This window comes from Tupaia chinensis, unplaced genomic scaffold (assembly GCF_000334495.1).
Source record: "Tupaia chinensis unplaced genomic scaffold, TupChi_1.0 Scaffold143796_1, whole genome shotgun sequence".
Classification (NCBI taxonomy): Eukaryota; Metazoa; Chordata; class Mammalia; order Scandentia; family Tupaiidae; genus Tupaia; species Tupaia belangeri.
In genome coordinates, this window is record NW_006203646.1 from 2,416,327 (window position 1) to 2,428,807 (window position 12,481).

At 41.6% G+C, this 12,481-nt stretch overlaps 1 long non-coding RNA gene across 1 annotated transcript in view; it reads right to left on the reverse strand.

Annotated features, from left to right (window-relative positions):
• Positions 1-4,378: 4,378 nt before the first annotated feature.
• Positions 4,379-12,481, reverse strand: part of LOC102499585 (uncharacterized) — a 246,334-nt gene continuing 238,231 nt past the window's right edge. The window contains exon 3 of the long non-coding RNA XR_336932.1: positions 4,379-4,500. This is a non-coding gene — a long non-coding RNA (uncharacterized LOC102499585). The remainder of the gene's footprint in view (positions 4,501-12,481) is intronic.

Below are 12,481 nucleotides of genomic sequence, written 5' to 3' on the forward strand. Positions count from 1 at the left end.
TCCTTGACTGCAATCAACATACAGCTCAGGGGCAATCAGAAAAATGTCCACTGCTCGTTCCACCACTACTTACACCATCCCTGCTTAATTTTTCCCAAAGCACGCATCATCAGTTACTGTCAGTTGCATTGTAGTTGGCCGGCTCCTCTAGGCATAAAGATAGGGATCTCTGTGCCTAAAAACAGCATAAGAAGCATCCCATAAATATTTCTTTTTTTTTTTCCTTTTTCTTTTTTTTCTGGAGAGGTTTTTGCTATAGGGCATGTGCACTTGCCAGAAAGACAGAGAGAGAAGAGACAGAGAGGTAGAAAGTGAGAAATCACCCCCCGGAGGGATGGCCACACCGCAATTCCTTCTCTATTCTCCTTTCGGGATCTTGGGCACGCACGCACACATGCCCGGCATGAGTTTAAGCCACCAGGTCCAGGACTTGAACCACATTCGACTACATGGGAGTCCAGTGACATAGCCATTACACTAACTGCTGGTCCCATAAATATTTTTTGAAGAAAAACCTGATGAATAGAAAGCTAACACTTACCGAGTACCTACTACGTGTCAGATATGCAAGCACTTTTGCGTATGTTTTTTCATCTTTGCAACAACTCAATGAGGGAGATAACAGTATTACGTTTATTTTACAGACAAGGCAGCTGAGAGTTAGAAAGGTGATATGGGAGGTTTTTCAAAACCACAGAGTCAGAGTGTGGTTGTGCCAAGATTCAGACCTTAGCCGTCTCACTGCAAGGTCAGCGCTCCTAAGTACTCGTGTTTTATTGCAGATTAAAGTCATTACATGAAATATCCTACACTACTATTCTGTATCACAGATGGGACATCCTGACCTCAGAGTTCTTTCTTTTTCAGAGCTGAATTTTTTGTTAGTCTAACAGATTGAGAGATAAACGGATCTGTTACACACACACACCCTTTCTTTTTTCCTTTCTCTTTCACATCATTTCTTCTTACAGCAAAATCATAATAAGATTTGGAACACTGGGCCTTAAACTATTTGATGAGAACAAGTTACTCCTTGAAACTACAAGGCATTACTCACTTTCCTCCACCCCTACACAGATACTATCCACTGGATGGAAAGTCAGGTTGGAAAAACCCAGTTGTTGCAATTGAGCATTCACAGCATGTCTGGAGTATAAACTGAGGAGCCCGGCACACACTCAGAATGATGCATTGCACCTGCAAGCCTGCAGCAGCGCATTCATTTCTCATTCATGGGGAGAGTGGGACACTTCTGCAAAGAATGGGTCTGGGGCAGGCAACTGAAGATTGACCAAAAGCAAGGAAGTTGTCAACCTGAAAGGACAGACTCACCTTCTAAAATAGAGTTGTCACCTCCTCCCACGCTGTAGCTGAGATGCTGCTGCCAAGGAGATAAATGTGGGTGCCTAAATCACCAAGCAGAAAAAACAAAATCATTTGTGCCAAATCTGCTTTAACCTCTACATTTCTATAAATGCCAACCACTTGTGTGCTAAGCAGTCATCCCTTACTTGTTTGTATTAGTGAGATTATTGAACGTTCAAATGCAATGAACTATTTCTCTCTCCTCTGAAGTACCAGTGGTGCTTCAAATGTCTACTTTAAGGTACTAAAGGTTTCTGATAAAAATTTCCTTATTTGGTTTGCATGGCCAGGAAGGAAGGAAGGGGAAAAAGAAAAGGGAAAGAGAAGTAGAAAGGGAGAAAGGAAGGAAGGAAAGAAAGGAAGGAAGGAATTGAGGGAGAGAGGGAGGGAATCAAACTAGAGATATCGTATCCCTGGGATTGTATTTCAAGAGCAGCAGTCATGTTCTCTAAGGAGCATAATGTCAGGTTATTATCAGCGCTGAATCAGCAAGAGCTATGACATTTTTGAGTCACTCGACAGAACCAAAGACTCAAAAGTAGGGTCCCAAAGCATCTGGGATACACCAAGTCTGTTCATAGAGTATTCAAGTGAGACCTCGGGGCATGGACAAGAATAATCTGGGATGCTGCCTTAAATGTGGATTCCTGGATTTCCCCCCTATGTCTATGAGAACAGAATTCCTGAGGGCTGTGCATGCCAACAATATCCCCTAGACATTCTGACCTCATCCTTCAGTGGACAACTGGCCTAGTGAGCACAGCTCTAGATTCCTGAGCCTACAATGGGGATCAAGAGGTTTAACCTATTCTGTACTCTTTTTCATAGCTGTGATTTCTCTCATTGTGCTAGTTTAAAACCACCTATTTAGGAGCTAGTAGAGAAGTTATTAAGAGCTTGGGATACATAAATCAGGAGAGCTAGGTTCAAATCTGACACTTAGGAGTTAAGGTAACCTTGGAAAAGTTACTCAGTTCTTTGAACCTTAGCCAATTCATGTTAGATGGAGAGTAATAACTACCTCTCAGTGTTGACAAAGGAATTAATTGTAATAATGCCTGTAAGGTGTTTAGAACAGTGATTGGTATGGAACAGGGCAATAATAGGGTGGTGGTGGTGGTGACATTGAGGCCCAGAGCAGAAAGAGGGAGTCTGACAGAACCAGGAGTAATTCTGGTCTTTGAAATCCGAGAACTTGGCAAAATGAGACAACAAAGGGAATGGGTAAATTCTTGTGTGCAAGTTCTATGTCGGGATCAAGGGAGCCCCTTAGTTTCAGGGTCTCAGCCAACTGCATCCCTTGGATCACTTCCAGCCTGCCATCTGTTTGTAAATAAAGTTTTATTGGCACGTAGCCACATCCCTTTGTTTATTTATTGTCTATGGCTACTTTCAAGCTACGATGGCAAGAGCTGAGTAGTGGCGACAAAGACCATCTGGCCTACAGAACCGAAAATATTTACTAGCTGGTCGTTTCGAGAAAAAGTTTGCTGATTTCTACTCTATTGAGCTGCAGAGAGAGATTTTTGTTTTATGCACAAAGAGGGTCCCAAGAAAAAAAATAAAGAAATCGAATGCTGAGGAGGGCAACGCTGCCAGTGGTGTCATCTTATGCTGCCCAGAAACATTCCACATGCACACACACCCTCCGCACACGCACTACACCCCCACACATACACTACGCCCTCCACACATGCACTACACCCCTTCACACACACACTACACCTCCACACACGCACTACACCTCCACACATGCACTACACCCCTCTGCACATGCACTACACCACTCCACACACACTAAACCCCTCTTCCACAAGCTCCATGCACTCATGAGAATGCAGTATTTCCCCTATGCTGTCCTTCTAAGGGTTTCTCAGGATATCCATCCCTTAGCTTGGCCAAGGAGAATGCGCCCAAGAATGGAAGCAGAGGGACCAGCAGATGGTGTAATAGTTACATTGCTGAACTCCCACGTAGCTGACCATGGTTTGAGTCCTGGACCTGGCAGCTTAAAACTCTTGCTGGTGCGTGTGTGTGCATACCCAAAATCCCTAAAGGAGAAAGGAGGAGAAGGGATTGTGGTATGGCCATCCACCTGGGGGGTGATTTCTTGTTTTCTGTCTCTCTGTCTGTCTCTGTCTGGTGAGCGCACGTGCCCTATAGAAAAAATCTCTTAAAAAAAAAAAGGAATCTAAGTAGACTTAGATCCAGTCCTGGTCCTGCTACTAACCAACCAGCTCTGTGACCTTGGTAGGGTCACTTTATCTGTCTGAGCCTCAAGGTCCCCATCTGTCAAATGAGGAGGCTGGACTTATTTAGCCTATTTGTCAATGTTACACGTATCCTAAGAATAGGTCTCCCAGGAAGGGGTTACTGAGTACCTTCTTGTCTCAAAAGGCTTCTTTGGCAGATGGAGATTGGGAAGCAGTGGTAGGCACTGAAAGTGACACTGTGGCTATCCCCCAATCTCTTTCAGTTCCATCTCAATTTCTTTTAGCCTGAGGAATGGTTGTTTTTATGACAAACAATTTTAAAAATAAGCATTCTGATTCTAACTTCTTAGTATTATACAAATCAAATCTAGCTTGAGTTTTGAGGTTGGTCAGATCTGAGGTCAAAAGTCTGTTCTAGCTCTAGCTGTGTAATCTTAGCCACGTTACCTAACCCTTCCAACGGATGCTTTATCTACAAAGTCAGAACAACATCCATAATTTACCAGGTCATTATAAACATTAAATCCAAATCTAGCTCATAGTGCCATGTAATGTAACAAACATAGCTTGTGAAGAGGTAGTTTCATTAGTTATCTTATGGTTCATAATAGATTATCCTAAAATGTAGTGGGTTAAAACAACAATTATTTATTATTTCATACTTTCTTGGGTCAGGAATCTGTGCATGGCTACCTGTGCATGGTTGCCTCTGGTTTTTAAGTTTTCTTACAAGGCTAATGTATTGGTCAGGTCTGCAGTCTCATCTGAAATCTTGGCTTGGGAGTATCCACTCACCTGTATGGTTGTTGGTAGGATTCTAGTTTTCACTGTACTGAGGGCCTCATTTTCCTCTTTCTCTCTCAGTTCCTTGTCATGTTGACCTCTCCATAGGGTGGCTCAAAACACGGCAGTTAGCTTCCCACTGAAGAAATAAGAGAAATAATGTCTGAGACAGAAACTATAGTCTTTCTGTAATTGAATCTTGAAAGTGACATTCTCTCACCTTAAGCCACATCCTATTCATTAGAAATGAGTCACTACGTCTAGCACACACTTGAGGGGGTTGGCATTTCAGGGGCACAAAGTTCAGGAGGTGCGAATCACTGGATGCTGTCTTCAAGGCTGCTGACCACAGCAGGAGAAAGTGTGAAGAGTAGCGAAAACATGCTCTGGAATAAGAGTACAATCAATCCTTATTATTCACAGATTCATATTTGTGAATTTCTCTACTTGCTAAAATGTATTTGTAACTCCGAAATCAATACTCAGGCACTTTTGCAGGCATTCTCAGAGCAGTGAAAAATTTGAGCTGCTCAATATGCACCTTCCTAGCTGTGGGGAGACAGAAAGGTGACCTTCTGGCCCTCTGCCTTCTTGATTTGTTTGTCAGACTGTGAACAGGTGTCCCTTTTGCAGTCTACTTAGTGCCATGAGTTTCTCATTTTTGTGCTTTTTGTTGTTGTCGTTGTGTGTGTGTGTGTGTGTGTGTGTGTGTGTGTTTAAAATAACCTCTCATTGTAGGGCTGAGCTCTGCCTAGCAACCCTAAGCACAAGAGGGCTGTGATGTGTATCTTCCAGAAAAATACAACGGTTAGAGACACTTCATGGAAGCATGAGTCATAGTGCTCTTGGCTGAATTCAATGCTACTGAATCCAGGTATATACTAAAATGTTTTAAAATAAAACACTTACAACAAAGTTATGTATTGATTAGCTAATGAAAGCGTTGTCATCAGAAACATGTAGGAACTTAATCCTCTATCTCCCCTAGGAGCAATGGTGTAGTATCTGCTAATTCAATGCTTGTAGCCACTTTATAGAACATACTTGCTGTGAATAATGAGGCTGACTGTACTGGGGTTTGAAACTCAGTTCTCTCACCTGCCCTGCTGTGTCATCCTGGGAAATCTTCTTAACCTCCTGGCATTTTATTTTCATTAAAAGCAAAGTGGAGGATAATGATAGTAACCACAATGATGGCTTTGAGGAGGAAAAAACAAAGGCTCTCAACATGGCAACCAGCACACAGTAATGCTTAATAATGGAAGACATTATTATGATTATTGTTGTCTGAGTTTCATTTAATCTGGATGGCAACAAATTTTTTAGACATTTCCCTTCTATTCTGGGACAGTGCTGGGTACCAAGTTGACACTCATGAACTACATTCTGGGTAAAATAGTAATTTCTGAACAAGTGGAAGATCTCCAGCCAGAGAGAGCTAATTCCTCTGTGCCTGGTCTCTGAGTCTGATATCATCTTTGTGGCTGGTGGGGTTGGGAGTGGACTGCGTGAAGCATTATAAAAACCCTCTCAGAATTCACATCCAGACACTAAATCCATCGTATTGACGAACTGTTGACTCACTTCCCCCAGGAACCCAGAGAATGCCTGGCAGATGGGAATGTACCCACGACACAGCAGCCGTGGTATTTTTTGCCATGTCATCAGGCGCAAGACCAGAAGTGGATTTGGCCCTAGTACACAATGGGATCAATCATCTGTAAATAAGTCGCCTACATTATCTCAGAGACGATTTTTCATCTCTAAATGCCGAGTCATCACCGTAAGAGCTGGGTATAGCATTTATATGGTTTTTGGGTTTGGAATCTGACCTTGCTTTTGCAAGTTGCTCTCCAAGCTGAAGGCCCCATCTTCTCCCAGAATGGAGAGCATTTGGGAGCTCACCAACACAGACCGTGATAGGGGAGAGAATGCAGGTGCATTTCGAGTGCTGCCGCCATTAGCCCTCTCTCAGGAAGGCAGAAAAGTTATTGGGGAGTATTATTATGACCACAGCTAAAGCAGTATTGCACTATATCCTGCTTTATGAGGGCATTGTAATGAATCCATGTGATCTGGACCAGTTAACCTCTGTGAGATCATTGCTCTTATCTATGAAATAGTGCTTACTTTTGCAAAGCTTTGTGTTGACTCGCCCAGGTGAAGGAGAAACCTACATTTATTTCTGGTGGAGTTATAGCACCACCCACCCCTCTTCTCAGCATTAGTAATAACTACTAACAACTGATAACTTTTACTGAGCACTTACTATGTCCCAAGTATTGTCACATTTACTCTGCCCCAAGGAAGGCAAGCTAAAGCACAGAGATGTGAAGTAACTTGCCCAAGACCACACACCTAATAAGTGCAGAGCTGGGATTTATCCCTAGGTCATCTGACTTCGGGGCCTGTGCTAATCTCTAGCACCTCCTCTTTAAGATATCTTATTCAGCCAGGGCATCTTGGAGATAGCATTTCACCCTAAATACATAGTAGAAATTTCATGTGGTATATTTAGCTGGTGAGAGAGATATCACAGGAGTACAGGCTTCACATTGCGCCTCATCCACAATGATCTTATCTTCTTTTAAAAGTTGACCACCTGGGGACCAGCAGATGGTGTAATGGCTACGTCGCTGGACTCCCACGTCGTTGACTGTGGTTCGAGTCTCAGACCTGATGGCTTAAACTCATGCCGGGCATGTGTATGTGCATGGCCAAGATCCCCAGAGAAGAATGGAGGAGAAGGGATTGCGGCATGGCCATCCCCCTGGGAGGTGATTTCTCGCTTTCTGTCTCTCAGTCTCTCTCTGTCTTTCTGGCAAGCACACCCTATAGCAAAAAAAACTCTCAAAAATAAATAAATTAATTAATTAATTAAAAAAGAAACAAAACTTGACCACCTAAATCAGGAAATGGGAAGGTAGCCTTCCCATTTCTCCCTTCTCAGACATCCTTCAATCTCAAATAAAAAACTATGGCCAATTTTATGTATTAAGAGACTTTAGGGTGTTAGTGCTTAGGGATCTGAGGTATTGAGGTAAGCAAACCCCCGAACTCCACAGAGCTCCTCTCTATTCTTTTAGTAAAGCAGTATTTATCTATTATCTGTTTGAAGCGAAAGGCCAAACTCAGTTTCTGATGGGTTTGTTGTTGTTCTTCCAAACAACTTAGGAGCTCACTATTGAAACTCCCATTTTACAGATGAGAAAGGAAAACCAGAGCCGTGGGTGACCTCACACCATAATGACCAGTAATAGATGGAAGTGGGGTTTGTGTTCAGGTGGCCTGGCTTCAAGGCCACACCTTCCCTTCACCACGCTCAATACCAGAAGTCTTCCTTGATGCCACACGCCTGCTCCATATGCCAAGAGGCTTCATCAGCCTGGCTCTACTGAGTGGCAGCTGAAGCTGTCAGGCTGAATAAAAGGCTGTGTGTGGGAGATGGATGGAATGAAAACCTCTCTAGAGACAGAGAAGAGATGTGGCTTGGAACACCAGCTAACGTCTATCAGTGGTATGATGTGACTGGTGGTTTTAAGTTACCTTTTATCACACAGAGACATGAAACTGAAAAGGCTTATATACCAGGATTTCCACCTTGGTTGTAAACCACAGTTTTGAAGAATATTCTTTTTCCACTACAAAAAGGTCAATTTATAGGCCGACACCACAAAAAATCCCTTCAAACATGAAAACTTTTCAAGCAGTCATATCTTGAGCTAGAAACAACAGAGATCTAAGAGGGGGAAAAAACACATAGGATAGATTCTGGCACCCAGCTCTGGGGCAATTTGGTACCTATCGATTCAAGAATGGCCATACCAACACAGGCTGCTGAAAGTACTAATTAGAACATTGGAGGGTGATTTAGCAATACAAATCAAAGAGCCTAAACATGTACACAGCCTTTTAACCAACTATTCCACTTCTAGGACTGTATTCTCAAGGAAACCATCAAACATTTGCCCAAGTGAGATCATCACAGCAGTATTTTTAAAAGAAAAATAATAGAAGCAATCTAAATGCATAATAATAGGGGATGGGTGATATCAACCCACCATGGTAAACTAGGCTGATATTCAAAGTCTCATGACTTTTGCTCTTGATCCTGCCCCATCAAATCCTAGAGAAATTTCAAATCTATTTCTTCCCATGTCTACCTGACACAAACTTGGTCCAAATCTTCTCTTTTACATAATTTTAGGTGCCACATATCCTGACCTGTTCCCCTTGTGGACCAAATTCTTTTAAAAGGAAATCTGAAGAGCTAGCAGGTGGCATCATGGTAAAGGCACTAGATTCCCACATGGTGGACCACAATTCAAGTCCTGGAGCCACAGCTTGAAAATCATACTGGGTGTGTGTGTGTGCATGCATGCCCCAAATCCTAGGAATATAATGGAAAAGAAGGAATAGTGCCATGGCCATTTCCCTGGGGGGGCGGGGGTGATTTTTCACTTTTCTTCTCATTGTCTCTCTCCAGAAAGTGATATGCCCAATGGCAAAAACCTAAACAAACAAACAAACAAAAAAATAATGATTATGATAAAAGAAAATCTGATTAATTTCCTTACTTGCTTTCTTCTCAAAGCCTTGCCATTGAACTTTTGATGAAAGAACACTACACACCCAATTGGCAGGCCTTATTGCTGGGTCAGCAAACTTTTCTATTAAGGACCTGACTGTAAATATTTCAGGCTTTGTGAGTTGCACAGTATCAGTAGCCACTACCTCACCTTTGCCATCGCAGTGTGAAACCAATATAGACATTACATAAGTGAATGGGTGTGTTCCATTAAACCTTATTTATGTTTTAATAAAGCTTTATTTAAACATAGCTGGGTACTGGATTTGGGTCCCAGACTGGAGATTGCTGACACTTGTCCTGTAGAATCCAGTCTCGATTTTCCTCTCCAACTTCCACAAAGCCACTTTACCTACATATAGTCATAAAGTCTCCACTGAGATCTTTCAGGATCTCAGACAATCTGTTCTTTCCACCAGGAAACTTGTATTTTTTTCCTGCCCCAACACCTATCCCTCTTGGCCCGACACATTCCCCCATTTCCTGATCAGCGATTCCTCATCATTCTAGTCTTAGCTCAGGGATCCTTCCTTTAGCAGGTACTCCTTAATAGATCCAGGCTCAGTTAGAACTCCATATTCTCTCAAAAGATTCAGTACTTATCCCTTGTAAAGCTTGTCAAATTTGAGATTAAATAATTCTTAGTGAAGTTATATGTTTATATGTCACATCTGCTAGACCCAAAGTTTCATGAGATAAAGGATTATGCCCCTTATTGATCGCAGCAATATTCTTAGTGCCTGGCATAGTGCCTGATACTTACAAAATACATTAAATATTAGTGAAAATGTTGTTTACTGAATAAATGATCATATAACTAGAAAAAAAATCACACAGACATATACTGAAGTAGCAGAAGATAAGTGTAGAGGTGATGTTTGTTTTCTTCTTATACTTTTCTTCATTCCTCAAATGTTTCACCACAAGCGTATATTACTAGTATCCTGAGAAATTGTCAGTGGAGAGAGAGAGATGTCCTACTTCATCTTCAAATAACCTATAAGACTAACCCATTTTGAGCATATTCCTCGTACTGGACCATCATCTGACCTCTGCCTCTTCATAATTGCCTGCAAATCCTGTGTTCTTCTGTCTTAATACCTTTCTCTAGTCGTTACTCATTTTCTACAGGTTACTCTGTCAGGTCCAGGAGTATCTGTGTACCTGGGCTGTGATTAAAGTTGAGCCATAGCTTCCATGAACACCTGTAACAGATCAACACTAGTGTACACATACCCACATGGTCTATTGGCCTTCTAGGACCTTCCAACTCCAAGTTTAGGAAGGGGTTAAGAGATGAACTGCTTCTGTGTGAGATTACAGGCACTAGTGATTTTGCAATGCAGAAACTGTCCATGCAGATGGGAAGTGTGACAACTAACTTATTTATTTCACTCACCAGTAGCTCAGCTCAAACATCTGGTCATTTCCATGCCAGGCTGGTCTCCAAGTAGTACTCAGGGGCAATAGGCCACATGGCCACCATGTTCCTATTTACTCATCCAGTAATTTCCTTCACATTCAGGAGAAAGTTAGTGACGATGAGACTAATAACGGTCTCTAAATAGAGACAACATTTTGGTCGTCTCTCCCCAAAAATCTACGTGGGTGGGATAAGAAGGGGATCAATAACTGATGAAAATATAAAGGGTTGGAGGCTACAAAGAAGTAAAAAATTTACCCCATCCTTGATTTCTAAAGTTCTATACTAGGCAGAAATTTAGAACAAGCACATAAAAAATAATAGGCAACAACACAAGGTAAAATAAGTAGCATCCCTCATTGTCAAACAAGAGTAGTGATATTAAGTGATAGGGTCACACTTTCCCCAGTTTACACAAAGTCAAGACCATTACTTCACATTCTGAAATCTCAGAATGTTCCTGGTTACAAGTAACAGAAAATCCCCACTCAATGAATGTAAGTAATAAAGATTGATCATTTCATATCTGAAATTTGGAGGTAGGGCAGGTGTTGCTTGTTTAGCAGCTCACTAATCCAAATTCTTTCTTTTCCATGTCTTTGCTCTGCCTTCTGCAATTGCTTCAGCCTCAGGCTTTGAATCAAAATGGCTGAAGCAATTATAGTCATGACATCTAGACATGACTAGCCTTTTTGTGGTTTTCTCTTAAAAGTAAATAAACTTTCCTTGGAAATTCTCCAGCAGATTCCTCTAATGTACTATTGGCTAGAGTTGTGTCATTGGCTCCATGAGTCAATCTCTGGCAAAGGGACAGAGATGACCCTGGGACCAACTGGAGCTACCAGTGGAGCTAGGAGTAGGGTCAGCTTCTCCTGAAGTGTGAGGTTACATGAGGGATGGTTGTTTTTAGGAAAGAAGGGAAACAAATGCTAAACAGGCAACCAATTATGTCTACTACTCATAGTCAAGCCCAAAGATAAAAAATGTTTTATAGCTACTGAACCTCATATTGCAATAACCTTTCCAGTTTTATCTTTCCCTATGCCATCTCCATCACAAATATAAGTGCCATGCACATACACTCATACACACACATACACACCCCACACACCCCTCAGACTGCAATTCTATCTCTTAGTCAAGAGAAATATGCTTTCTCAAACTAGCTTGAAATGAATTCTTACTATTTCTGATCTCTAGCCTAGTCACACATTGCTGTTTGCCTAGTGTAGTCCTGGTTTACACGTGTCCTGGCATAATTACTAGTAGGAAATTATGAGAATAATGTCTCACTAGACAGATATTTCAATAAAAGGACAGAAATATATAAGAAGACAAAATGGGGACCAGAAGATGGTGTAATAGTTACATCACTGGACTCCCATGTAGTCGACTGTGCCAGACCCAGTTGCGTAAAACTCACACTGGGTACATGTGCATGCATGCCCAAAATCCTGAGAAGAGAATAGAGGAGAAGGGATTTGCATTGTGGTCATGCCTCCTCTCCCTGGGGGTGGTGATTTCTTGCTTTCTGTCTTTCTGTCTCTCTGGTACATGTACCCTATAGCAAAAATCTCCCTAACAGCAACAACAAAAGATAAAATGTAAATTCTGGAGTTGAAAAATACAAACAGTGAAGTAAAAATTTACTAGAGTGGTTCAAGAGTATATGTGAACTAGAGGAAGAAAGAATTAGCAATTATGAAGATGGGTAAGTTGAGATTACCCAATCAGAAGAATAGGAAAAAAAGAAAGAAAATGAAAAAAAAAAATTCAGCAGTGCCTTTGAGAACCACGGTACTGGGCATCACCCCGTGTACCAACAAATGTATAATGAGAGATCCATAAGGAGGAGGACAGGAGTAAGATACAGAAAGAATACCGAAAAATAATGACTCAAAACGTTTCAAATATAATGAAAAACATTAAACTACACATTCAAGAAACTCAACAAGCTTAAGGTAGGGTAAACTGAAAGAGATCAATACCTAGGCACATCATAACCAAAATGTCAAAAGCCAAAATCAAATGACATTCTACTATAGGTCTACAAGAAGGGCTTAAATAAAGAGAGAGTGTGAAGCCTCTAGAATTCTTAGGCATTGTGGG